Here is a 27,108-nt window from a genome sequence, read left to right on the forward strand (position 1 = left end):
AGCCTAGTTTTAGGACCATCCATACCCTTGTTCTTGAAGCATAGTAAAGCATGACTTAAAATGAACTCCTTTTTTATCAATGTATTGCATAAAGCAAGTGTGGGGGAAGTGATTCTTGTGTGTGTGTGTGTGCCAAAGTCCTTAATAAGGCACGGGTAGAAAAAAAAAAAGAGTGAAAAGAAAAAAGTTTGTTAAAAAAGGGTCCAAAACATTGAATTTGGCCCTAAGTGTTGCATGAATCTTCCCTTTGTATTTAAAAGTTGATTCTGCATTCTAAAGTGAATTCCAAGTGTCTATTTCATTGCTTTGCTTGCTATCGCTTTAAGAACGTTTGTTATTCCTATCCTTTCTTTATTAGTCATTACCCTCAAGCCCTGTTACAACCCTTGACTTCAATCTTGAGTGTTGTGTGTTTCAATTTGTGGAGTTTGAAATTGGTATGAGCATATGGTGTCACTGGTTCTCGCATCTAATAGTAGCATTCCATTCATGAGATCATATCTAAACATGCTTAATAACTCCAGAAAATTGCTTTCTTTGTTATAACATATGTGAGTCCTAGTCTTTCGTGTTTACATTAATCTTCTCACATATACTAGTGTATGGTGTGTAGTCAGAAAATGTGTGTGAAAATAGAGAGTATCTTGTACGAAATTGAGCAAATTCTCTAAGGCATGTTACTACATTCAAAACATCGTTTTAATTGGTTAATCGTGAACTAGTAAGTGGTGACTATGATTAAGTATGTGCTTAAGTGTAAAGATGACCAAAATCTGTGGGAATGATGATTTTTAACATGTCATGTTTTATTAAAATTCCTGAGGCAAATGTTGGAAGGTCTAGGTTGTGTTTTGTTTGTTTCGTTTGTTTTGTTTTGCTCGAGGACTAGCAAAAGCTAAGTGTGGGGGAATTTGATAGGAGCATATTTATGTGACTGAGTTAGCTTGTTCTCATGCATTTATGTTGTTATTTCTTAGTTAATTATGTATTTTAAGCTATTTTCGTGTGTTTATAGGTCCATAGGCCTTATGAAGCAATAAGATGCATTTTGGTGCATTTTGGAGCAGTTTTGGGCTTGGAATGAATAGCACATGCATGAAGCAAGGTGGGTGGACGAAATTGAAGACTAAAGAGGCTAGGAATGTGGTAAAGAGAAAGAAGAATTAATGTAAAAAGGACAAAGAGCTCAGCCACAAAGGGGTGTCACTCCACCATTCACCTTTCCATCATTGCCGTGCACCACCATTGCACTCCCTTTGGATTCCTATGCCGTGCATCAACATCCATGTTCCCTCCATTGACTCATTTGTTGCATCATTCCACCTCTCTTTCCTTTCTCTACCATGTGCACAATCATTCATGTTCCCTAGTTGCAACATCACTCCATTTTACCCCCATGCTTTGCATCATCACTTCACTTTCACCTTTGAATCATTTCAAACACCACTCATTGCACTCAATTGCTACACCATTCCTTGTTCCCTCCATCCTTTCAGATTTTATGCATCATTACATTGAATCATTGCACTCAATTGCTACACCATTCCTTGTTCCCTCCATCATTTCATATTTCATGCATCATTGCACTCAATTGCTACACCACTCCATGTTCCCCTCCATTGCCATGCACTTCCTCTATAAAAGGAAGTGTGTGTAACATAAATGGAGTTCATATTTAGTTAGATCATTCACTCCCATTTCAACACAACCTTCATCCAAACACATCCATTCATCTTCACATTGATGTGTAAAATAACTTAACACATAAATTAAACCCTCTTGTTGACAATTGTAGTATGGATAAGTAGGGATCGTTCTAAACCGGGGATTATGAGGGATTGCTAAACACTTGAAAACTGACTTAAAAACATAAAAACAAAGTTTAAAGCACTAAACTAGACTCAAAGAATGCAAAACTAAAATTTAAAACACTAAAACAAACCAAAAGACTCAAAACAGCAACCAAAAGACTCAAAACTGCCCAAAAACACAAACTGGGCAGTTTTGAGCTCGAAACACAATTTGGATGAAAGTTGGGTTTCTAAAGGCTCAAAACACTTAAAAGCACAATCTAAGACAAGTTCTAACTAATATGACTTAACAAAGTAAAGGGGGTTTGGTTTTGGACGAAAATAAGTAAATTAAAACAAGAACAATTTAAACAGATTCTTAAGCAAATTTAGGTGAATTGATGAGATATGGGGTAACTAGAGGGTTCTTCTCCACACATGACACACTTGTATTCAAATTGATTTCCAATTACTTCTCTCAATAAGTCATGAAACTCAATACTCCAGGTTAACTGTGACAACACTTTTTTAACCTTCAAGTTCTCCTTAAGTTAATGAATTGGATGGGAAAGCACATACAACAATTCAAAGCATTCTCTAAAAGTCCCCTACGTGAAAAGCACAATAAAGGTACAATCAAAGATCATTAAGTTTCATGAAAACTATAAGCATTGACAAGGCAATTGTAACTATGAAAAGCATGAAACTTTTGCCAAGAATTCACTTAACACGATCGTTTATAAGCGACCTCCACTACTTGCAAATATAAGTTTGTAACAATTAGGTGAAACTCCTTTATATTTTAACTTTAAATCCTTGCATGAAAACTAAGTGTGCACTCTTAATAAACATACAAGAATAAGTTATCAATCAAACGGTTAAGCAACTTGAATTCACAACTTATGAAATAACAACTGAAGGTAATCAATTCATAATGCAAATATAATCATGGTATTGAATAGCCCCCTAGCCAAGAAGGGCTTAGTTCCTCATAAACGCAAAACAAAGATACATAAATTTAGACATTAAAAACAAAGAATGAAAACACCTAGAAATGCTCCAACAATCCAACGTCTTGAATGGCAAGCACATCCAAGGGTCTCCTTCCTTCTTCTTTGCTGCGGCACAAGGGATGGTTGAAGATTTTTGTGGTGATTTGTGGTGGTGGATGGATATAGGTTGGTTCTGGTGAAGGGTGGAGTGTGGAATGGCTGATTAGAAGAGCCCCCCCAGTTTGCGGCAAAAATGGGTTTTATATAGGGCTAAGGCACGGTTTTTATGAGTTTTAGGGAAAGAAATAACTTAGCTATTTTGTCCTATAATTAAAAGTCAGAAATCAATGGAAAATAGGCAAGTAAGGTGCAGGAATTAAAGAGAAAAGGAAGGGAAATTCGGCAAAGATTGTAGGGCAGATTTAGGAATGTGTTTTGAGGCACAAAATAGGTAAGAATCCTATCCCCTTGTATGGCAAGGCTTTAGAACAAAGGGGAATGTAATTTTGGGTCAGAAAATAGGTAAGAAAGAGGGGAAAGGTGTGGCTGGTTGCTTGAATAAAAGGGAATGTGGTTTTAAGATCAGAAAACAAGAAAGAAAGGATGCTTTTGTGCGGCAAGGACTTTAGGGAAGGTTTAGGGCTTCTAAAACAACCAATTAAGTGCCCTAATATGTTTTGGAATCCCTTTGTGGCTGGAACATAGGTGAGGAAATATTAGGAAACTTCCAAGCCACGAATAGAAACTATCAAGAATGGAAACCTCCAAGAATAGAAACTTCCAACTTTAGAAACTTTGGCTTCCAATTTTGAACACTTTGTTCTTTATTTGTCTTGAATCCAATTCTTCACATCATCATTCAATCCTATGCTCATTTGATCTTCAATTTCATCCATCTTCTTACCTCCAAGCATATGCAATCCATTTGATGCCCAAAACTGCTCCAAAAGGCTCCAAAATGCACATGTTTGCATACTTTGTCCTTAAAACCTGAAATTGCACGAAAATAGCTTAAAATACTAAAATTACTAAGTACTAGCAACGTAAATGCAAGGAAACAAGCTAATTAAGTCGTATAAATATGCTCTTATCACACATCCATTCCTCCATACAAACAAACCTTCAAACACTCACCAACACCTTGTGCCATAGCAAAGGAAGGGAAGGAAAGTGCTTGGATGTGCTTGCTGTCCAACTTGGATCGTTGGAGCGTTTAGGTGTTTTCTTTCTTTTGTTTCTAATGTTTAAATTCATTTCCTTCCGTTTTGTTGTAAATATGAGTGGCTAAACCCTTTTGGCTAGGGGTGATTTCAAAGCCATGATTATGTGTGCAATATAATTTGATAAATAACAGTTATGAACTCTTGAATCGTGAATGCAATTGGCTTAACTATTTGATTGATAACTTATTTGTATTTGTTAATTAAGGGTCGACATTTAATTGGCATGCATAAATCCGATGCTAGAATATAAGGAAGTTTCACATAATCGTTACAAACTTATATTCACATGTAGTGAAGGTCGCTTATAAAAGATCGTGTTAAGTTCAATTCCTAGCATGAGTGACATGATGTCATAGTTGCAAGTGCTTTGTCAATGCTTATGATTTTCATTAAACATAATGATCTTTGATTGTATCTCTATTATGATATCATGTAGGGAACTTTAAAAGAATGTTTTGGGTTGTCGAATGATGTCATCCAATCCAATAAAACAAGGAAAATATGAGAGTTAACTAGTGATGTCACGGTTAATTTGGAGCATTGTTGTTCATAATTCAATGAAGTAGTAACTAGAAATCGAGTTATTTGCATACATGTCATGTGTGGAGAAAAAACCTCTAGCTATCCCATCCATCATCTTATTTCTCAAATTTGTTTTACAATCTGTCTAGTTTTTCATACTTGTTTGTTTGTTTCAACTTCGTCCAAAACTCAATCCCCCTTTACTTTAGTGTGTCTAATTAGTTATAATCTGTTTTAATTTGTGTTTTTAAATGTTTTGATTCAAGTAAAAGTCAATTTTCGTCCAAAGTCATTCCTAGTGTCTAGTTTAAGTTTATTTAGTCGTTTTAAGCTATTTTGAGTATTTTAAGTTTGCTTTGAGTCTTGTGAGTCTTGTTAAGTATTTTTAACTTTAGTTTTATGTTTTTGAGTCAGTTTAGAGGTTATTAGCAAGCCCTCTTAATCTCCGGTCCAGAACGATCCCTACTTATACTTATACTACAATTGTCAAAAGAGGGTTAAATTTGTGTGTTAAGTTAATTTTCACATCAAGCTTGGTGGTAGTGCAACGTGTCAAGCTATGCGACTGGTTAGTCATTTGACGGCGGCCACTGAAGTTCTTCGCTGATTCAAAGGCAACAACAGAGGCAAGAAGACGAAAGAGGTCTTTGGGTATGAGTTGACAAACTTTTGGTTTTGTGGATCACATTTAAAGGCAGCAGCCATGGCGGAAGTGCAGAAGCAGCTGGAGTTTGAGGCAGAGTGTAAAGCATCGAGCTCATGACCGGCTAGTCGTTTAACGGCGGTCACTGACTTCGGAGAACCCACAGAGTTTCACTGACTGTAAACCTTTGCAGCCCTTAGAAAGAAGAAACATGCCCAAATCATGCACGTAATTCCTTCAACAGCTTTAACGCATTCAGCAACCTAACTGAGTCGTACAAGCTCAAGCAATTTCAGCCTCTCGTCGATCCTCCTAATTTTCAAGCGCATCTGTTGTGGCAGATACGACAAGATGAACTCGAGGGAATCTCTCAAAACACCCTACTCCTCCAACGAGCTCCTCTCTACTCAGCGAGAGCCCCCGCCAAAGATCTATACCTATCAAGAGCTCAACCGATGGAGATATTTGTAGCGTGTACCAGAGCCCTTGCCTTTGTCTGAAGGTCGTCCATTTGATCACCGCTACCTCGATAGATCTGCAAGTTCACGCAGGTGTTGCTGGTTTATATGATGGGCAAAAGGAAAGTGAAACAAGAGGTCTTTCGTAGCAAGGTCGTCTACGCAACATGCACAATAGGTTGCGTCACCGAGAACAAAGCACTAGGGATTACGCTTGGTGATGGAGGAGATGTGTAGCGGAGCTGGAGACTGTTATCTTCTCTCAAGATCACACTTAAGTCACAGTTCGAAGATAGAGAAGATGTCAAAAAAGACCAGAGAGTACATTAGACGTGCCCATATTGAGGCATGTGAAGCACTCGCCGCTGCCCTGCAAGACTCTGGAGACGACGGAGCTGTTGAAGCTGTGGGGATTACTTTCTTTTCTCTGTGCACACACGCAAAAAAGACCTTGGCCGAGTCCATGCTGAAGTCGTAGCTGAGGGGGATGCGATCCGATAATGACAGCGTTGACCGACGTAGTGGACTTGACTGCGACAAAGGAAGAAGTTGGGTATGCAGAATCGTACCTTCCCAGAGAAACCGGACTGGAGTTTAACTTGATTTTGAGAAGACCGATGTCCCATTAGTCCAACACGTCATCCGAGTCGGAGACAACATCTTTGAGGTGAAGGAATTATTTTGAAAAACATGTTCATTTGAGCAACATCATATAGCATGCAATTAACAATTAAAGGCGGAATCATGCTTGCATGCACTCAAAAACAAAACATTACCATGAAATTCAAAGCCTAGTAGATTGGTGAACCAATAATCAACTCAAAACAAAGTGAGTTGAAATTATTACCTTTGTAGATTCCTCTTTGCATAAGCAAAGGCTAATCACCCAAAGAGATAGGGCCTTCATTCCTTGCTTCTTAGATCCATGGATTTGGATGAAAAATAGGTTTCTCCAAGTTCCCAAAATAGGGAACCTCTAAGTCTCTTCACCAAGGTTTGATTGTAGAAAAAATGAGTGACCTTGGAGTAGTAGTATTGCTAGATGTACCCTCCAAGGTGTTAGCTTCTTTAGAGAGAAAATGGAGAGACAATTCTCACCCATTTTCACCCAAAATAAACCCTTAATCACACTAATGAATATTTGGCTATAAAGTCATTTATATAGTCACTTCTTTAAGTGACCTAAACAACCAAAACCCTAATTCATACACATATGGCCGGCCATTTAGGGAGTTTTGGGCTTTTGGGCCTTAATGAATCTTTATTCATTAAATTGTCATACAACTTAAGTTAATGGGCTTGACGTTCGAAGCCCATTGGGCCTTAAGGTCCAAAACTATCCCGAAGTCTTTAACGAATTTATTCGTTTGATTAATTAACATATTAATTAATCCTTGCCATAAATAATTAAACTATTCAATTATTCTTACTCATTTCCGTTTAATCTTCAATCTCCACCTTTTATGGTGTGCGATCCATTAGGTTCCTTTTAGCGAGGCAGTGGGCGATTAAAACCATTTTACATCGATTGTGAATTGAAACAATTTTCAATTCTCCCTTTAGTGGTTATACACGTATAGGGCTTCCACAAACCATGGTTGACGCCTAGCAGCATGTCATGGTTACCCAAGCTAATCAGAAGAGGATAGAGAACCTATTCAGTTCGGGATTACAAATGCAATACGATCCTTCTCTAATCTAATACTCTTGACCACATTGTTTGGTATGATAGTTTATTTACTCATGTCTACTATCCAATGTGAATCGTTTGCTTATATGATTTCCTTGAATGTGATTTGGAACGCATTCCCCAATCTCATTCATACTCTGGCCAGAGATTCCAAATCATATCATAGAGTATTCTCCCTCAACTGTTTGAAGGTTAGAGATCCCTTGTTGCGCATTTACTTGTCTCCATAGCTAAGTGGCTTAACCCCAACGATGCCGTGACACCCCTAGGGGGTGAATTATGTTGGAAATGTGCCCTAAAGCCAATCATGTGATGATACTTTACGGACATTTCACATGTTAAACTAATCTAGTTTAACATATAAAGGGCATAGATTATTGTTTGAGCCGTTTCATATAAATGTTATATGCTTAAACAATAAAGTCCAAGGAATTTGTGATTGGGAGAATGTAATCTAATGAAGTTAGATTCATGAGACCATTCTTTCGTAGACACATCCTAAACGTTCCTGATCATAGGATTGCCAATTGGGCGTTGACAGTCCGTTAAGATCAGTACGTACTATGTCTTCTCTCAGGGAGAGTGATTAGTCTCGAATCATTGGTGTGTGTGACATCAAGACAAGTACGGTAGGTGCTCAATAGAGAATGAGTTCACTGAACGCGATCAACGAAGAGTTCTCATATTCCATGTCACATGAGAACTCATGGTTGGGATAATGCAAAGTAGTCCTTTGACCTGAGGCATCATAGTTGTCTTGTGGTTAAGACCTTGATCTTTGATTATGTCAAAGTCATCCCACCAGGAGGGTGTCCACGGCATCGTTGGGGTCAAGCCGCTTAGCTATGGAGACAAGTGAATGCGCAACAAGGGATCTCTAACCTTCAAACCGTTTGAGGGAGAATACTCTCTGATATGATTTGAATCTCTGGCCAGAGTATGAATGAGATTTGGGAATGCGTTCCGAATCACATTCAAGGTAATCATATAAGCACAAGACACACATTGGATAGTAGACATGAGAAAATAAACTATCAAACCAAACAATGTGGTCAAGAGTATTAGATTAGAGAAGGACCGTATTGCATTTGTAATCTCGAACTGAATAGGTTCTCTAAACCTCTTCTGATTAGCTTGGGTAACCATGATATGCTGCTAGGTGTCACTCATGGTTTGTGGAAGCCCTAGACGTGTATAATCACTAAAGGGAGAATTGAAAATAGTTTCAATTCACAATCGATGTAAAATGGTTTTAATCGCCCACTGCCTCGCTAAAAGGAACCTAATGGATCGCACACCGTGAAAGGTGGAGATTGGAGATTAAACGGAAATGAGTAAGAATGATTAAATGGTTTAATCATTTATTTATGGCAAGGATTAATTAATATGTTAATTAATCAAACGAATTAGTTCGTTAAAGACTTCGGGATAGTTTTGGACCTTAAGGCCCAATGGGCTTCGAACGTCAAGCCCATTAACTTAAGTTGTATGACAATTTAATGAATAAAGATTCATTAAAGCCCAAAAGCCCATAAATCCTTAGAATGGCCGGCCATAAGGTGATGGATTAGGGTTTTGGTTATTTAGGTCACTTAAAGAAGTGACTATATAAATGACTTTATAACTAAATATTCATTAAGTGTAAAAAGGGTTTATTTTGGGGGAAATTGGTGAGAATTGTCTCTCCATTTCTCTCTGATCGGATCATATTTATATATATTTTTACTTTAAATTCACTCGTCTTTTCTTGGTTAGTTCCTTATATTTTTGAGCTATTTACGTTATTTTTGTGTTTATAGGATTTGTTATGCAAAGAAAATAAAAATAGAACAAGTGAAATTTTATGTAATAAATTCGTCAAAATTGTCTTTGTAGATCAGCTTTTAAATTAAATTAAAAAAAAAATATAATAATGATAAGTCATGATGATGTTTGAAACATCATCATGATGGTTTTGTTTTGTAGAAGAAAAGAAAGGAACGGATGGAGAAGAAGAAAAGAAAGGAATAAAAAATAGATGAAAGAAGAATAAGAGGGAGAGGAGAGCACGTGAAAGGGGATGGAAAGGGCTGCCTTTGCAGCTGGCCAGAGAAAAAGAGAAAAGAATAAAATCAAAAGAAAAAAAAATTTGGAGAATAAAGAGATAGAGAGAGCAGCACGAAAAGGGGGAGGGGGGAGCTGCCTTTGGGCAGCTCGCAGAGAGCGCAGGAGGCAGAGAGGAGACGGGAGTGAGAAACCAGGAGGACAGAGAGCAAAAATCTGCCTCTTGGCAGCAAAGGCATCAGCACGGAGAACCAAGAAAAGAATTGTGCAGTGCGAGAAATAGAGAGCAGAACCTGTGGAGCGCCAATTCACTCTCTCTCGGTTAAATCCTTTCAACTTATATTTTATTTCTATTTTTAATAATGTGTAAATAAATTGATTTTGGCTAGAGGTTAATTCAAAGCCATGATTATATCTGTAATATGAATTGATTACCTTCGGTTGTGATTTCATAAGTTGTGATTTCAATTTACTTATCCGTTCGTATAAAAACTGATTTGTGTATGTTGGTTGAGAGTGCACGCTTAATTTACATGCATGAATTTGATGCTAGAATATAAGTGAATTTCACCTAATCGTTATGAACTTATTTTCACAAGTAGTAAAGGTTGCTAGTCACAATCACGTTAAGTAAATTCTTGGCAAGAGTATCATGCTTTTCATAGTTACGAATGCCTCGTCAATGCTTATAGTTTTCACAAAGTTTAATGATCTTTGATTGTATCTCTATTGTGCTTTTCACGTAGGGGACTTTTGAAGAATGTTTTGAATTGTTGTATGCGTTTTCCCGTCCAATTCAATAACTTAAGGAAAACTTGAAGATTAAAAAAGTGCTGTTCACGGTTAATCTGGAGTATTGAAATTCACAATTTATTGAAAGAACAACTGAAAATCAATTTAGGTTGCATATGTGTCATGTGTGGAGAAGAACCCTCTAGCTAGTCCGTCATTTATCATTTTACCTTAATTTTATGTTTTTGTCAATTCTGTAATTTAATTAAGTTTAATTTACTTTTCATCAAAACCAAACACCCATCCATTATTAAATTATATTATTTAGTTAGTTTTCTTTATTGTTAGTCTTTTAATTTAATTTCCGTCCATTTCAGTTCCTAGTGTTTAATTTAATTGTTTTCATTATTTTGAGTCATTTTAAGTGTGTTTCGAGTTATTAGAGTTTTTAGCCTAATTTTATGTCCTTGAGTCTTATTTAATATTTTTAAATTAATTTAGAATAGATTAGCAATCCCTCCTAATCCCCGGCCTAGAACGATACCCTACTTACATCTATACTACAATTGTCAAAAAGAGGGTTTAATTTGTGTGTCAAGTAATTTTCGCATCACTCTCTAAAGAGGCCAACACCTTGGAGGGTACATCTAGCAATCCTACTACTCCAAGGTCACTCATTTCTTCTACAATCGAACCTTGGTGTCGAGAATTAGAGGTTCTCAATTTTGGGAACTTGGAGAACCTATTCTTCCATCCAAATCCATGGATCTAAGAAGCAAGGAATGAAGGCCCTTATCTCTTTGGGTGATTAGCCTTTGCTTATGCAAAGAGGAATCTACAAAGGTATTAATTTCAACTCACTTTGTTTTTGAGTTGATTATTGGTTCACCAATCTACTAGGCTTTGAATTTCATGGGTAAATGTTTTGTTTTTGAGTGCATGTAAGCATGATTCCGCCTTTAATTGTTAATTGCATGCTATATGATGTTGCTCAAATGAACATGTTTTACAAAATAATTCCTTCAAGTGGTATCAGAGCCTAGGTCTAGTAGTTGGTGAATCCTTTTGGGTTTTGTAGTTCATAGTATGTGATCTAAAAGTTGTAATTGTTACAAGCTTTATTCTTGCTTCTTTGAAAGTAAATTTTGTTGGAAAATTTGCTATCTCAAATGTTGTAGATGTTGTTCATATGAGCATGAATATTGGAGCTAAAATTTGGTGCCATGCTTTTGGGAAAATTCGGCCAAAATCAAAGGGTGAATTTTTGGGTTCTTGTTTGACTTGTTAAAAGTGTTTTAATGTGTTCTTTGGAACCCCTAAGTACCCTAGTTTGGTTAGATGTTATTTCCCTTAAGTAAGAATGGTTTTGGAATGTTTTTGGGTGGAAAAAGTTCATGGAAAAATTTGGGTTTTTCATGGATGTTCTTCATTGTTCTTGATGTTCTTGTCAAGAACAAAAAGGTTTGGTGTTTTGATTCAAAGTTTTGAATTATTTCATAAAGTATATGTGATATGTTTTTAAATGATTTATTATGTATTTAAAGTGTTAAATATTTGTATAAATGATGATTGAAATAATTGTGTTTGAATTATTTCAAAAACATATCTTATCTTACATACACTTGCATGTTTTTGACAAAACTCACAAATCAACACACACACCAACCTTATCCCTCCCTAAAACCAGCCACTCCCTCAAAGGGAGTACTTTTGGGGCTTTTATGCAATTACATAAAGTTTTGATACTTTTGTGTATTTGCACTTTGGCCCAAAAGTTTACGTTTTTACGTTTAGGTCCAAAAACGCTAAAGGACAAATTGTTTTGTTCCTTTAATGATGTTTTTGCATTATTAAAAGTTTGGGTTCTAGTTGTATTTACATGAAGTTGTGACTTTTGTGTATTATACAAAGTGACCCCAAAAGTTTTTGTATTTGCAATATGGCCCAAAAGTTGAGGTTAATTGCAAGATGGCCCAAATAGGATGAGAACAAAATTGTTTTGTCTCTTTAAATGAGAATTGGATTTTCATTTTGTTTAGCTCCATTTAAATCAATTTTATGGATACAAAAACCAAATGAAAATGTTGCATTCAATTAATTAGTTAAAGTGTTAATTAATTAAAGGGTGATTATGAACCTAAGCCTAATATAATTGAGCTATGTGAAAGGCGTTTCAAATTTGTTTGAACCATGGGAATGTGTAGATTAAATTTTGGTTGTAATTTGATTTGATCAAATGTTGTAAAAGGGCTTAAGCTCTTCTTTACTTTAAAGTAATTTGTTATATGCAAATGTTGTAATGAGCATAAGCTCACCTTTACTTTGAAGTACTTCTTTCTTGCTTTATATGATATGCATGAAAATGAAGTAGTTGGGTCCAACGCCCATAAGACAACACGCCTTAATGTGATTAAACGCGTAACTAAAATCAATCTTCATTCCTAGACTGAGGTTCAACACAAGGCTCGTGTTGAATCTAAACAAAGGTTCATAATCATCCTTAGGCCCTAAGGCAACTATGTAGTCCATCAAATGAATGCAAAGTTTATGTTAGTAGTATCATATACTCTTGCTTTAAAAATCGTTTTAAAAGCATAGTGGGAGTATTATGTACAACTAAAACAATGAGATGGACCAATAGTTGTTATAGGACCAAAATAGTTTTAATAGAGATTAAAATGTATGTTTATATGTGATGAGACCTAAAACCCTCAACCAAACCAATATTAAGTTGATAAGCGAGAGATGTTTAGAATATCTCTTCGTGGCCTTCCACCGTGGTGGGATCCAATCGTTTATGACTTGTACACCGGCTTCACCCTATCATGGGGGAGTACACAGTGCATGCTTATACTCAGGAGGAATCCATATACATATGATGAGGTGAGTGTAGGCAACGAGGATAGCTATATATCGTATCATCGTGAGGCTATTCTTGAACCCCTTCACACACTAAGCATGGTGGGAAGAACTTAACTAAGTGCAATGGAACCAATATCATATCATTGTGAGGTTACATTCTCTAGAGGCCAAATAAGATGGGTACTTGCATGAGTTGCAAATGAGTAAGCGTACTCTCTCATTATTATTGTTGCTAGCCATATATCGTATCATCGTGAGGTGGGCTTGGTAATAGTGAGCCTCCCATAACCTACTAGGAGTTTCATCCAAAACTCTCGAATTCCTATGAGGGATATGGAATTTGCCAAAAATAGTGGGTGGTGCTATTTTGATTTAACGACCCGAATCAAATGGCTTAAAATCAATCAATTTATATTCGTTATGTATTTGTTTACCAATATATTTGCAAACGCTATCCAACACTTGACAAAACCGAATGTTTTAGTTTCCGGACTTAGGTACCACAATCCCAAAGAATGTCTTAAAAGGATTGCATATGTATCTAAGTAGTCTCATCCTCACAATCTTCCTATTGATAATGTATCATTAGAAGAATATGTTAGAAAAGGTCTATCATAAAGAGGACAACACTTTTAATGTCATAATTCTTCAATTACAATTTGTTGTATGAAGAAATAGGAGTTGCTTTGAACAACTCTTAGTCAATGCAAACACTTAGTGCTTGTTTCTTTGTTAAATGAACAAAGAACTTGAGAAGAAAGCACAAAGGCATGAACACTTAAATGTGCCATGATTCTTCATTTACAAATTGTTGTATGAAGAAATGAGAGTTGCCTTGTACAACTCTTGAAGGTTTGTAATTATGTTTAGAACATAATGGTTGGTTGACAAAAATAGTCCATTAACATGGACTTATGATGATTTTGAATCATTGAATGTTGAAGTGATAAACCACTTAAACGAGACGGAAACTAGGCAAGGACTTCACCTTTGTTTCCCTATCCTAATCGTTCACTAAGTTTATTGTAAACTATATAGTGAACAATAACCACATACTCTCCAAAATGTTTGATGTGTATAACACAATTGAAAAAGGTTTCAAGAGAGATAGTGGGAGTTTAGGGACCATGACTAATGTAGTCAAAGGTGAAAGTCAAATAAAGAAGATAAATAACTCCAAGGGAACAAACTTTCTTTATGAAAGGATGGATATTGGAAGGGGTATTTGCAAGAAATGTCTTGCAAGTGTCAAGGACACACCTTTCGAAGGTGTTGTAAATTGTTCTTGAATAGTTCAAAACAGTTGGTTCTTCTACTTGAATGCATGATTCTGTATTAGTGACTATGTTTTACAATCGTTGTAAAAGTGTGGCTAATAAGAAGTAGAAGATAAATGAGAGAAGAGAAAGTACTTCACATTCGAAACGTGAATCAAATGTAGATCTCTGCGAAAGCAGATGGTACTTACTTCCTCATATGAACTACCAAAGAAATTGGAAAAACATAGATTGTCTTTGTATTCCAATTTTAAGGAACTAAATTCAGTCACTATGTGAAATGGATAAATGTTTTGTTTGACAAAACAATGTTCTTTATTAATCAATGATTGGATTATGGTAATCTAATTAATTATCTCTATAGTAGAGATAATATGGTAGTGTTAACTGTTTAGAAAATAATGATGCTTAAAACCCAAAAGGTTGCAAGGTAGTGACTAATCCCAACTAAAGTTGTGATACCTCTAAAACATAAATTACGAGTTGGTGAAAGATGGATGCTTTGGATCGTTAGATCCGGATCCAATACCTTCTTGTTAAAATTGTATGGAGGCGAAATGTTCGAATCTTTATTCTTTTGGAAAGAAGAAAGAATCACAAAGTTGTTGAGGTTAATTCACTTAAATGTTAGTGGCACTTGTCCACAAACATAATATTACTCATGTTGAATAACATTCACCGAAGATCACTCTCGGTTGGACTATAGTTTATTTTGAATAAACACAAGTCCGAATACTTTGCAAAATGTTTCAAAGAAATTCAAGTAATGTAAGTTGATGAGTAAGACATCTAAAGTATTTACCTCCTTAGGTTTGATCCAAGGAAAGGTAACACTTTAGATGAGTTTCCTTGAAAGATATCAAGGAAAATAGCATCATAAGATAATGTATTTCTCCATTAGGAGAAGAACGAACTTGAATAAGATTTAGTTCGTTAGATGTTATCTATTACCCATATATAGGATATATACTTCTAAAAACAATATGATTGTCAATGAGAAGATCTTCCAATATTTTCATGACTCCATAAGATGTAGTTGGAAAAGAAAGACAAATCTTAAGCATGTTAAAGATTTGGGGTTGTGTGCTAACAAGCAATATTTGTTTGATAATAATCTTGTAGGATATCCTTAAAATAACTTTTGGATATCGCTTCTATAAACCAACTAACAAATGTTGTTTTGTTGGATAGTTCATTGTAATTCTACAATGTGATTTGCCTAAAAGCAAATGAACGAGAGATAGAACTCAAAGAATGGGTTCTTTGAGAGACAAGAAAGTAATCAACAAATATAACAACCTAGTTCCTATACCACAAGCTCCAAGGTAGTCGATAAGGATTTAAAAACCGTCTCAGTTGAATGGTTTTGAACTTTATGACTATGTCATAGAGTTGCACCTCTTAATTCGAAAGAAATAAGAATGAAAATCCTTATGACTACATTGAGTGCATATACGATATATACTCAAGGAAATGGTAAAGTACCATTTGACTCGAAATAATGAAACCTTCATAGCTAATTGGTAGCTTAAGGTGACTACAATCAAAGAGAATGGTTAACTTTAAAGGAACTATTTTTGACGTAGTCTTAGTTTCAATTAATTCGAAGATTGTTAGCTACAACTAAATGGTGATCCAATGTTTTGACATAATATGGGTTTCCGAAACCATTATTAAGATAGTCTTGATAATATATGTCTAAAACTATGAATCACAAGACATGAAAGTTGTAGAGATCCATCCATCATGGATCTTAGCAAGTTAGTGGGAGCTATTTGCATTTTATGAGAAAAATGATCAAATCGTTTGATTTCTCATAAAGATGTAAATGAATCTTTTGTTTACTAGTTTTACAAAAGATTAGTGGGAGTTAATCATGTTCCTAAAAATTTAAATATATATGATATATTAATTTTGGAAATGAAAAGAATACTTCTTCGTTAAAGTTATGACTTTAATACATTATATGAAGATAGAATGTATATGGGAGATATAGTCTATATACATGGGATGGAAATCTATAATGATATATTTCATGATATAATTGGATTATATCAATCCCTAATAATAGACAATGGATGCTAGGAAGTTTCTCATATGATGATAAACTTCAATTAGAAGGATGACTCTAGTAAGACTAGCAAGTTGCCCTTCTCAAAGGGAACGTGCCCCTTTGACTCCCAAAGAAATAATGCGTAAATAGAATCCTTTATGCATACGCAGAAAGGTGATTTATGTATTTCATATTGTATGAAAAACATTGATATGAGTTGTACCTAGAACGGTACAAGATGATATCAGTGCAAGCCCAGGATCAGAACCATGGCAACTGTCAAGTGAGTCCTTAAGTATTTAAGAAATACTAAAGGATAAATTCCTCAAAGATCGAGGAAGAATCAAAGTAACGTAATGGAAGCGTAAATGTATTAGATTATGAATCTAATCCATCATTGGATGTTTCTTCATTATGAATGAAGAGATAAACAGATATCTCTTTATTATGAGTAAAGAGATATTTGGATGGAAACATTAAAGTAATGACTTTAGTGTGTTCCATTATGAATGCAAGATATATTGCCATATAGAAGTTTACAACAATGTTGTTTGGATGGGAAAGTTCATTTATGAACTCTCTATTCGGTTCCAACCAGAAAGTGTATGACACTAATGGGGCGATAACTCAAGCCTGGGAATCAAGGTCTCATCAAGATCCGAACACAAATGAGAGACTGAACCACATGATTGAGAATCATGTATAATGGTGACGTCGTTATTCTCAAGGTTGCTTCTGTGGATAACACATATAGATATCCACTGCCTAGGCCTACTATTCGGCCATTTATGAAATGACTACAGAAGAGATATCATCATTGATGATCAAGCTGATTGGCTCTAGTGCAAGTGGGAGATTGTTGGAAATGTGCCCTAAAGCCAATCATGTGATGATACTTTACGGACATTTCACATGTTAAACTAATCTAGTTTAACATATAAAGGGCATAGATTATTGTTTGAGCCGTTTCATATAAATGTTATATGCTTAAACAATAAAGTCCAAGGAATTTGTGATTGGGAGAATGTAATCTAATGAAGTTAGATTCATGAGACCATTCTTTCGTAGACACATCCTAAACGTTCCTGATCATAGGATTGCCAATTGGGCGTTGACAGTCCGTTAAGATCAGTACGTACTATGTCTTCTCTCAGGGAGAGTGATTAGTCTCGAATCATTGGTGTGTGTGACATCAAGACAAGTACGGTAGGTGCTCAATAGAGAATGAGTTCACTGAACGCGATCAACGAAGAGTTCTCATATTCCATGTCACATGAGAACTCATGGTTGGGATAATGCAAAGTAGTCCTTTGACCTGAGGCATCATAGTTGTCTTGTGGTTAAGACCTTGATCTTTGATTATGTCAAAGTCATCCCACCAGAAGGGTGTCCACGGCATCGTTGGGGTCAAGCCGCTTAGCTATGGAGACAAGTGAATGCGCAACAAGGGATCTCTAACCTTCAAACCGTTTGAGGGAGAATACTCTCTGATATGATTTGAATCTCTGGCCAGAGTATGAATGAGATTTGGGAATGCGTTCCGAATCACATTCAAGGTAATCATATAAGCACAAGACACACATTGGATAGTAGACATGAGAAAATAAACTATCAAACCAAACAATGTGGTCAAGAGTATTAGATTAGAGAAGGACCGTATTGCATTTGTAATCTCGAACTGAATAGGTTCTCTAAACCTCTTCTGATTAGCTTGGGTAACCATGATATGCTGCTAGGTGTCACTCATGGTTTGTGGAAGCCCTAGACGTGTATAATCACTAAAGGGAGAATTGAAAATAGTTTCAATTCACAATCGATGTAAAATGGTTTTAATCGCCCACTGCCTCGCTAAAAGGAACCTAATGGATCGCACACCGTGAAAGGTGGAGATTGGAGATTAAACGGAAATGAGTAAGAATGATTAAATGGTTTAATCATTTATTTATGGCAAGGATTAATTAATATGTTAATTAATCAAACGAATTAGTTCGTTAAAGACTTCGGGATAGTTTTGGACCTTAAGGCCCAATGGGCTTCGAACGTCAAGCCCATTAACTTAAGTTGTATGACAATTTAATGAATAAAGATTCATTAAAGCCCAAAAGCCCATAAATCCTTAGAATGGCCGGCCATAAGGTGATGGATTAGGGTTTTGGTTATTTAGGTCACTTAAAGAAGTGACTATATAAATGACTTTATAACTAAATATTCATTAAGTGTAAAAAGGGTTTATTTTGGGGGAAATTGGTGAGAATTGTCTCTCCATTTCTCTCTAAAGAGGCCAACACCTTGGAGGGTACATCTAGCAATCCTACTACTCCAAGGTCACTCATTTCTTCTACAATCGAACCTTGGTGTCGAGAATTAGAGGTTCTCAATTTTGGGAACTTGGAGAACCTATTCTTCCATCCAAATCCATGGATCTAAGAAGCAAGGAATGAAGGCCCTTATCTCTTTGGGTGATTAGCCTTTGCTTATGCAAAGAGGAATCTACAAAGGTATTAATTTCAACTCACTTTGTTTTTGAGTTGATTATTGGTTCACCAATCTACTAGGCTTTGAATTTCATGGGTAAATGTTTTGTTTTTGAGTGCATGTAAGCATGATTCCGCCTTTAATTGTTAATTGCATGCTATATGATGTTGCTCAAATGAACATGTTTTACAAAATAATTCCTTCAAATTAGACATAATCAAAGATTAAGGACTTAACCACAAGACAACTGTGATGCCTCAGGTCAAAGGACTACTTTGCATTATCCCAACCATGAGTTCTCATGTGACATGGAATATAAGAACTCTTCGTTGATCACGTTCAGTGAACTCATTCTCTTATTGAGCACCTACGTACTTGTCTTGATGTCACACACACCAATGACTCGAGACTAGTCACTCTCCCTGAGAGAAGACACAGTACGTACTGATCTTAACGGACTGTCAATGCCCAATTGGTAATCCTATGATCAGGAACATTTAGGATGTGTCTACGAAAGAATGGTCTCATTAATCTAACTTCATTAGATTGCATTCTCCCAATCACATATTCCTTGGACTTTATCGTTTAAGCATATAACATTTATATGAGACGGCTCAAACAATAATCTTTGCCCTTTATATGTTAAACTAGATTAGTTTAACATTTGAAATGTCCGTAAAGTATCATCATATGATTGGTTTTAGGGCACATTTCCAACATGAGGTTGCACAGCCAGTTACGGACGAAGGTATCTTTCTGTTGTCTCCGCTCTACGTCCTTCAGCAACGGTTGGATTTCACATAGGTCGACGACCAGTTGAATGTCTATTTAGATAGCCCATGGTGCTACTGGTTGCGGCAGCTGTCTCAGTGGGAGTAGAAGGATCTCAGAGAAGGTGAGATGATGAACATGGAAAGAAGAGAAGTTGGACCTCGGTTTTTGGGCTTTGATCCTTTGTCGGTGGAGAAAATGAGGGATCCAATTCATTTTTTATGTTTTCTTTTTATTAATTTTTTTTTATTTTTTTTATTTTTTTATTGCAGAAACTGTATTCCTTCTTTTTTTTTGTAAAGAATTTGATTTTCCTTAATAAAATCCTTATTTCTTTTTTATTTTATTTTTTATTTTGATGTGACTGAACTCGAAATTGAATGCTCAAGCTGCCTACGTACCCCTCTAGAGAAGAGATTAAGTCATAGCGTAGTTCAAATATATATATTTTTTGGATTTTTTTTGTGCCGTACACAGTTTATGCTCTTGCGGGCCAGGAGCTTTTTGGTGCCGTTTGCAGTTTCAACTCGCGGCAATGAGCTTTTGGTGTCGCCTTTTATGCTCGTGCGGACAATGAGCTTTAGTTGTCGCCTTTTATGCTCGTGCGGACAAGTAGCATTTTGGTGTCTCCTTTTATGGTCATGAAGACAAGGAGCTTTGGTTGTCGCCTTTTAGGCTCATGCGAACGAGGAGCATTGTTGTCACCTTTTAGGCTCGTGCGAATGAGGAGCATTGGTTTATTTGTCAAGCGATCTGGGAGAGTCGTTCCTTGGAATCTTTATAGCAAGAAGCCTTAACTAAGTAATTGAATAAGTTTTCAGGGAAGAGGTCACACATTGTGATGGGGATGGATGATCTTTGTGTCGAAATTACATTATCTCCAACATTCTCACATTGCTCTGGAGGTTCACAAGAGTTGCTTTGCCCCCTTTCCGATTGATGAATTTGTGGACGAGATGGTTGCTGCCTGGAGAGGTATTCCTCGCAATCTTTATAGCAAAGAGCCTTGATCGAGTATCTGAATAATTTATGAGGAAGAAGAGATCATGCATGGTCGATCTTTGTGTCGAAATTTCCTCATCTTCAACACTTTCACGTCACTTTAAAGGTTGACGAAAGCTGCTTTGCCCCATTTCCGATTGATGCACTTGTGGAGAAGACATATGCTACTTGTGCAGTTTCTTCGGAGTGACATGAGTCCATCTTTAACTTCACTCAGCTTGACTAGCATGGTTTTGGAGCATGCCCCAGTGATTGAGGTGAAGATTTTAAGTTGACAGAGCCGGAAGCGACGTCTTCTTCCAGGATTTCATCTTTTATGTCTTCTTGGGCCTCCTCTTCAGTGCCATCTTCTTAGGTTTGTTGGCACGAAGATTGGCCGATATGGACAATAATGCGCCTGCTTACCTTCAGTGGTCCTTTAATTCCTTTGGCGCTTCATCCTTGAAGGAATCAAGCTTTGAATGTTGTCTTTTCCTGCTAAACCGTCGAACTTTTCTTCCTTTGGCGTTGTCTTCCTCTTTCTAGAAGGCTTCTTGGTTTCTTCAAGTTTTTCCAAAGCCGATCGTCGCGAAGGAAAGCTAGCCTTCCTACTTTGTTTATTAGGTTTTGACAACCTTTCAAAAACAGGGCTTTGGGGGTGTTGGCGTGTTAAGTCCTTTGAAGACGGAAGTTCGGTCTTGCGTACCAATGCGATCAAGTGCCGACCTTCTGGGTTTTGAACGATTCAGCTTATCAAAGACTAACACTCGAATGGGAGGTTGGGGCTCCTCTTGATCTTGTTCAATTTTCAAGCTGATGTGTTGAGCACTAGCATTTTTGGCTTTGCTTGAAATCTTCACGGGTGCATTTGGTGTGAAGCCAAGTCTAGCTATGTTGTTGTCAACTCCGTAATCTTGCTCCTCCAACTTCTTCTGAGTCTCGGTGATGTCATGATCTTTGTCGTTGACGGTGTCTAAAACCTTCTTCCCAAGATTTGAAGAGGAAACAAAGTCATGCCCAGCTTTTGACATGAGTTCGTAGGCATTTGGGTTGAGACCTTATTCGGTCCTCTTAGTTGGAAGGGAGCTTGGTTTCACTTTGGCCCCATCCTCCGTAGTCTTTATCAACCTTGCAATTGTTTCCTTCATCTGAACCAGTTGTTCCTCAATGGAGGTAGCACTGATGGTCATGGCTTGTTCTTTGTTTAAAGCCATGAAGTGTGCTTGAATTTCTTGAACGAAGAAAGAGATTAGAGGTAGAGATGGTCCCATTGGGCGTGCCAAATTTGTGAACACAGAAATTCCTGAAACAAGAACGACGTGTACTAAGAAAGATTTTCGGTGTTAATGATTTTGGGGTTACGATCTCTTTTAACTTGATCCTCTGATTCGATCTTCATAAGGTGTTGATTTATGGATGTTGTTGATCCAAGGGCCGTTAAGGCTTGATCTTGGATGAACGGTTGGGAGCTTTCTTCAAGGGCCGTCGGGGTTTGATCTTGAAGAACTGTTGTGCGGATTTCTTCAAGGGCTTTTGGGCTTGATCTTGAAGGTTGACAGATGAATAAATCTTCAAGGGCTTTTGGGCTTGATCTTGAAGGTTGACGGATGAATAGATCTTCAAGGGATTTTGGGCCTGATCTTGAAGAACGATTGTGCAGATTTGTTGATGTTGTTGATCCAAAGGGTCGTTGGGGCTTGATCTTAGGATGATCGGACGATGAACGATGAACACTTTTTTCAAGGGCCGTCGAGGCTTGATCTTGAATTGGTGGAAGTTCTTCAAGGGTCGTTCGGGCTTGATCTTGAAGAAGGATTTGACGAAGAACGAAGAGGGCTTTCTTGATCTTTCTGGATTTGCTTGAGAGCTTTAGATTTTCAAAGCTTCAAGGATTTTGGATGTGTAGGGAGTATTCTCTTCCATTTTGGGAGTAGAGAAATGTATTTGTCAATTTTAGGATGATCGATACCTTGATGGAAAAGCCTATTTATAGGCTTTGAGAATGAATTACTACCATCCATGTTTTTGGTGAAGTGAGTAGATGTTGTAGGTGAAGTGAGTGTATGATGTTGGTGAAATGAGTAAAGGTTGTAGGTGAAGTGAGTGTATGATATTGGTGAAATGAGGTGAAGTGAGTGTATGATATTGGTAAAATGAGTGGATGTTGTAGGTGAAGTGAGTGTATGATATTGGTGGAATGAGTGAAGGTTGTAATTTTAATGCGATGGTGAAGATTTATTTACCGAAATTTCGATGTCCACAAATATCTTTTGTAACTCTCAATAATTTAAGCCATATCACTATGCACAAAAGTAATATATAAACATTGATATATATTAACTACACATTTTTCTTATTTATTTCACAAGTCTTAATTAAGAAATATGAACATATCCTATAAATTAAGATCGAAAAATTCACTAAGTCGCACGTAATTACCACTCAATATTAAATGTCACAGCCCGTCCCGAGATTTTCTTATTAAGGACGTGAAATGTCGGATTTGCCCTTATCGGGGGCTAAGGTACGTGTGTGTGACATTATTTGGATTAATTCTATATAAGTTTTGGATTTAAATTTTAGTTTTATAAAATTTTGGTTAGGGAATTAGATGATGGAGGGTGAGGATTGGATGTTGGACCATCTAAACCCCCTGCTATCTCTCCCTTCCCGTAGCACTCTCTCTCTCTCTCACTCTCGAAGTGTACGGACGAGACCCAAAACCATCCAAAACTCTGTGGATCAAAGCAAACAAGGTAAGATTCTTCATCCTTGTGATGTTCTGAGTTGATTAGTGCTAGTTTTAGGACGTGGAACCTTCGATATCACGTGAACCCGAACCCTTCATTTTTGGTCACTATTCATGCACACGTGAAATGTTGTGTTTCAGGGAATTCTAAGCTTATTGTGAGCTTAGTGAGGTCCCAAGGAAGCTCGGAGTGCTTCGTTTGAAGGTTTTGGACGTCGGGATCACTAGGTTCGATTTTGGCCGGTTTTGCTTGGAATTTTCCTGTGAGATTTAGTTGTTTTTGGAGCTTAAAAGTAGTGTATCGTGATTCTACATGTTTGGGGCTTCATTTTGATATAAAATACGAAGAAAATGGTTGAGAAACGAAGGAGAACAAGGAGTTTCAAAGTTGGCCGGAAACCGGCCGCCGGAAAGTTCAGTCCGGCGAGCCGAGGTTAGGGATGATGCGCGTGGGGGCGCGTGTCCCCGTGCCTATCCCGGCACGTGGGGGTGCGTGCGGCCTCCAAAAATTTATCTAAAAATTTCTCGACGTCCGTGACATCGAGTAGGTCGATGTGGTATATTCATATACCCAAATTGAGCATCGTATGAGAAGTTATTTCGAATTGTTGGTTATGTGTTTAAATTAACGTTTTTATAGTTGTTTCGCATATAGGTGACACCTATCCCGAGGACGAGCGCATCCAGGGACGTCACGGGGGTTACGACCCATCGACTTACCAGTGAGTGGGCAGTTTTATTTTTGTATTACCTATATACTACTGTTTTCCTAGAAAATGCGTTTATATGAAATTATATTTCTAAAATGCCATGCATGCATATTATGAGTTATGAATTGATAATTGATGCATATATATGTGTGAATTGGTGCCGTGGACGCACAGGTGAGTATCAGGTGAGTTTATATGGTTTATATGAATGAATGATGATGTGATTGCGTTGTGAGCTCATAAACTGCACCTTTGGTATTAGTGCTTATAGTATTCACCACACCGCACGCTCGCCTTGGATCCAAGTAGGTGGATGTCGTACAGACCACTAGAAGTGGTTCCGACATGCCAGTCGTACAGACCATTAGAAGGGTTCCGACTGGTGGGTGACTTTAGATTATGTGCACAGATGATTGATGAGAGAAGCACTAGAGCGTATTATTTCACCATCTTAGTCGTACAAATTACTATAGGTAGTTCGGACTTATGTGCAGTGTAGTGTCGTACAGGTCAAGTTGGTGACTCCGACCGTACAGGTCACAGTTGGTGACTCCGGCTTGATGGGACATTGAGCTATATAATCAGCCGTACAGGACCACTGCAGGGTCTCCGGTTGATTTATTATTTCACCTGAGTTATATTGATGCATTCATATTATATTTTGGCATGGCATGGCATATTCTTTCTGAGATGTTATGTTGATAGATGGTAAGCTGAGTTTTGATGATTTATGTATATATATATGTTTATATACTATTTTTCTGGGAAAGTATACAGGTTTTATGGTGAGGGGTTAGAAATGTTTTAAATGAAATGTTTTGGAAAATCTTTGGTTTTACTGACCCACTCACCTTTGTTTTGCCCCCCTCCAGATTCTAGTTAGCAGTTGGTGGCTCACGAGGTCTTTTTCGGCATTCTGACAGACGTTCTGCATGTAGGACTCACCTGCGGGTGTTGTACTTTAATTATGGTCCTACTTGACTGCACTTATACCTACGCTCTGAATTCGTGTGTTTTACTTTATAACTCTCTCTTGTATGCTAGTAGGTTATGCTGCTAGTGGTTGCTTTAAATTCCTTCATATTTCTGTTATATCTTGCTTCCGTGTCGCACTTTTGGCTACGTCACACTCACGTGACGGCCAGCATGCCTTGATTCTAGGATCTGGGTGTGTCATTAAAGGTTGTGTTCACAATTTTAATTATCTTGGAAACAAATATTTATTTTTGGAAAAATTTGTCCAAACATTTTTCCAAACACATTTCCATTTCGTTTTCATGCTACATCCAATTGAGCGCAAGAAAAAAAAATAATTATGGGCAAAAGCTTAAACAATCATATAGTACTCATGTATATAATAGGCCCTTCATTGGGATTAAATTTGAGTTTTAGACAATGGGCTCCACAATTGGGCCTCCGTAAGTGTGGCCAGGTAAAATCCAGGAAGGGTGGTGGCGCTAAGCTTTTAAAAACCGACCCTCTTGGACACCCAAAGTGTCTTTTAAAGATTTTTCCTAGACATCACATCAAGTAAGAGGTGACCATTAGTGAACCCCAGTCCATGTTTGATGAACATTCTAAATATGGATCATTTTCCTAAATGACATGCTCATAATAAGCCCAACAACAATATTCAATTATTCGTAATTAAATAATGAGGAATAAACAATCATATATAAATTAATCAGAAGATAGTCACTTAAATAATCAATTTAAAATAATTAATAAGGAGATAATCACTTAGATAATTGATGCGTAAAATAACTAAACACACAAATTAAACCCTCTTGTTGACAATTGTAGTATATGTATAAGTAGGGATCGTTCTGGACCGGGGATTAGGAGGGCTTGCTAAAACCTCTAAATTGACTTAGATAGATAAAACTAAGCTTTAAAACACTTAACTAGACTCAAAAGACTCAAAACAAACTCAAGAGACTCAAAACAAGCTAAAAACACTCAAAACTGCCTAAAACCACAAACTGGGCAGTTTTTGAACTCTAACAATAATTTGGACGAAATTGAGTTATAACTTGAACCAAAACACTTAAAAACACAAACTAAAGTACTTTTTAACTAATAAGACTCAATAAAGTCAAGGGGGTTTTGATTTTGGACGAAATTAAACTTGCAAAACAGATTGTAAATTGAAAACAGATTCTAGACGAATTTAGATCAAACTATGGATGATGGGCTAGCTAGAGGGTTCTTCTCCACACATGACACACTTGCATACAAACCAATTTTCAGTTGTTCGTTCAATAAATCATGAAACTCAACACCCCAGGTTAATTAGGTCCGCTTAAATTAACCTTCAAGTTCTCCTTAAGTTATTGAATTGGATGGGAAAGCGCATACAACAACTCAACACATTCTTCAAAAGTCTTTTACGTGAAAAGCACAATAAAGATAAAATCAAAGATCATTAAGCAACATGAGAACTATAAGTATTGACGAGGCACTCGTTACTATGATGAGCATGAAACTTATGCCAAGAATTCATTTAACGCGATCGTTTATAAGCGACCTCCACTACTTGCAAATATAAGTTTGTAACTATTAGGTGAAACTCCCTTATATTCTAGCATCATATTCATGCATGAAAACTAAGCGTGCACTCTTAACAAACATACACGAATACGTTATCAATCAAGCAGTTAAACGAATTGAATTCACAACTTATGAAATCACAACCAAAAGTAATCAATTCATATTGCAAGCATGAACATGGTTTCGAATCACCCCCTAATTAAGAAGGGCTTAGTTCCTCATAAACGCAAAACAAAGATACATAAATTTAGACATTGAAAACAAAGAATGAAAACACCTAGAAACGCTCCAACAATCCAACGTCTTGAATGGCAAGCACGTCCAAGGGTCTCCTTCTTTCTTCTTTGCTGTGACACAAGGGTGTTTGTTGATGATTTATGGTGAATTGTGGTGGTGGATGGATGTAGGTAGGTTATGGTGAAGGGTGGAATGCGGAATGGCTGATTAGAGGAGAGAGTTGCGGCATAAAGGGGTTTATTTATAGGGATGGGAAAGTCCTAACCCTAATTAATTTAAGGAAACATAATTTCAGCCCAAATCCATAAGAAAAAGGCTAAGGAAAATCAGAAATCAAGAGGGGAAAAGGA

The 27,108-nt window shown here is 36.9% G+C and overlaps 1 long non-coding RNA gene across 1 annotated transcript; it reads right to left on the bottom strand.

The window, feature by feature from the left end:
• Nucleotides 1-2,741: 2,741 nt before the first annotated feature.
• On the bottom strand, nucleotides 2,742-26,867 carry LOC126605443 (uncharacterized). Its single transcript, XR_007616956.1, has 2 exons — nucleotides 26,799-26,867; nucleotides 2,742-2,838 (listed from the first exon to the last, which is right to left on the bottom strand). It is a non-coding gene; the product is annotated as an uncharacterized LOC126605443 (long non-coding RNA).
• Nucleotides 26,868-27,108: the final 241 nt, after the last annotated feature.

Source organism: Malus sylvestris, chromosome 2, assembly GCF_916048215.2.
Source record: "Malus sylvestris chromosome 2, drMalSylv7.2, whole genome shotgun sequence".
Lineage (NCBI taxonomy): Eukaryota > Viridiplantae > Streptophyta > Magnoliopsida > Rosales > Rosaceae > Malus > Malus sylvestris.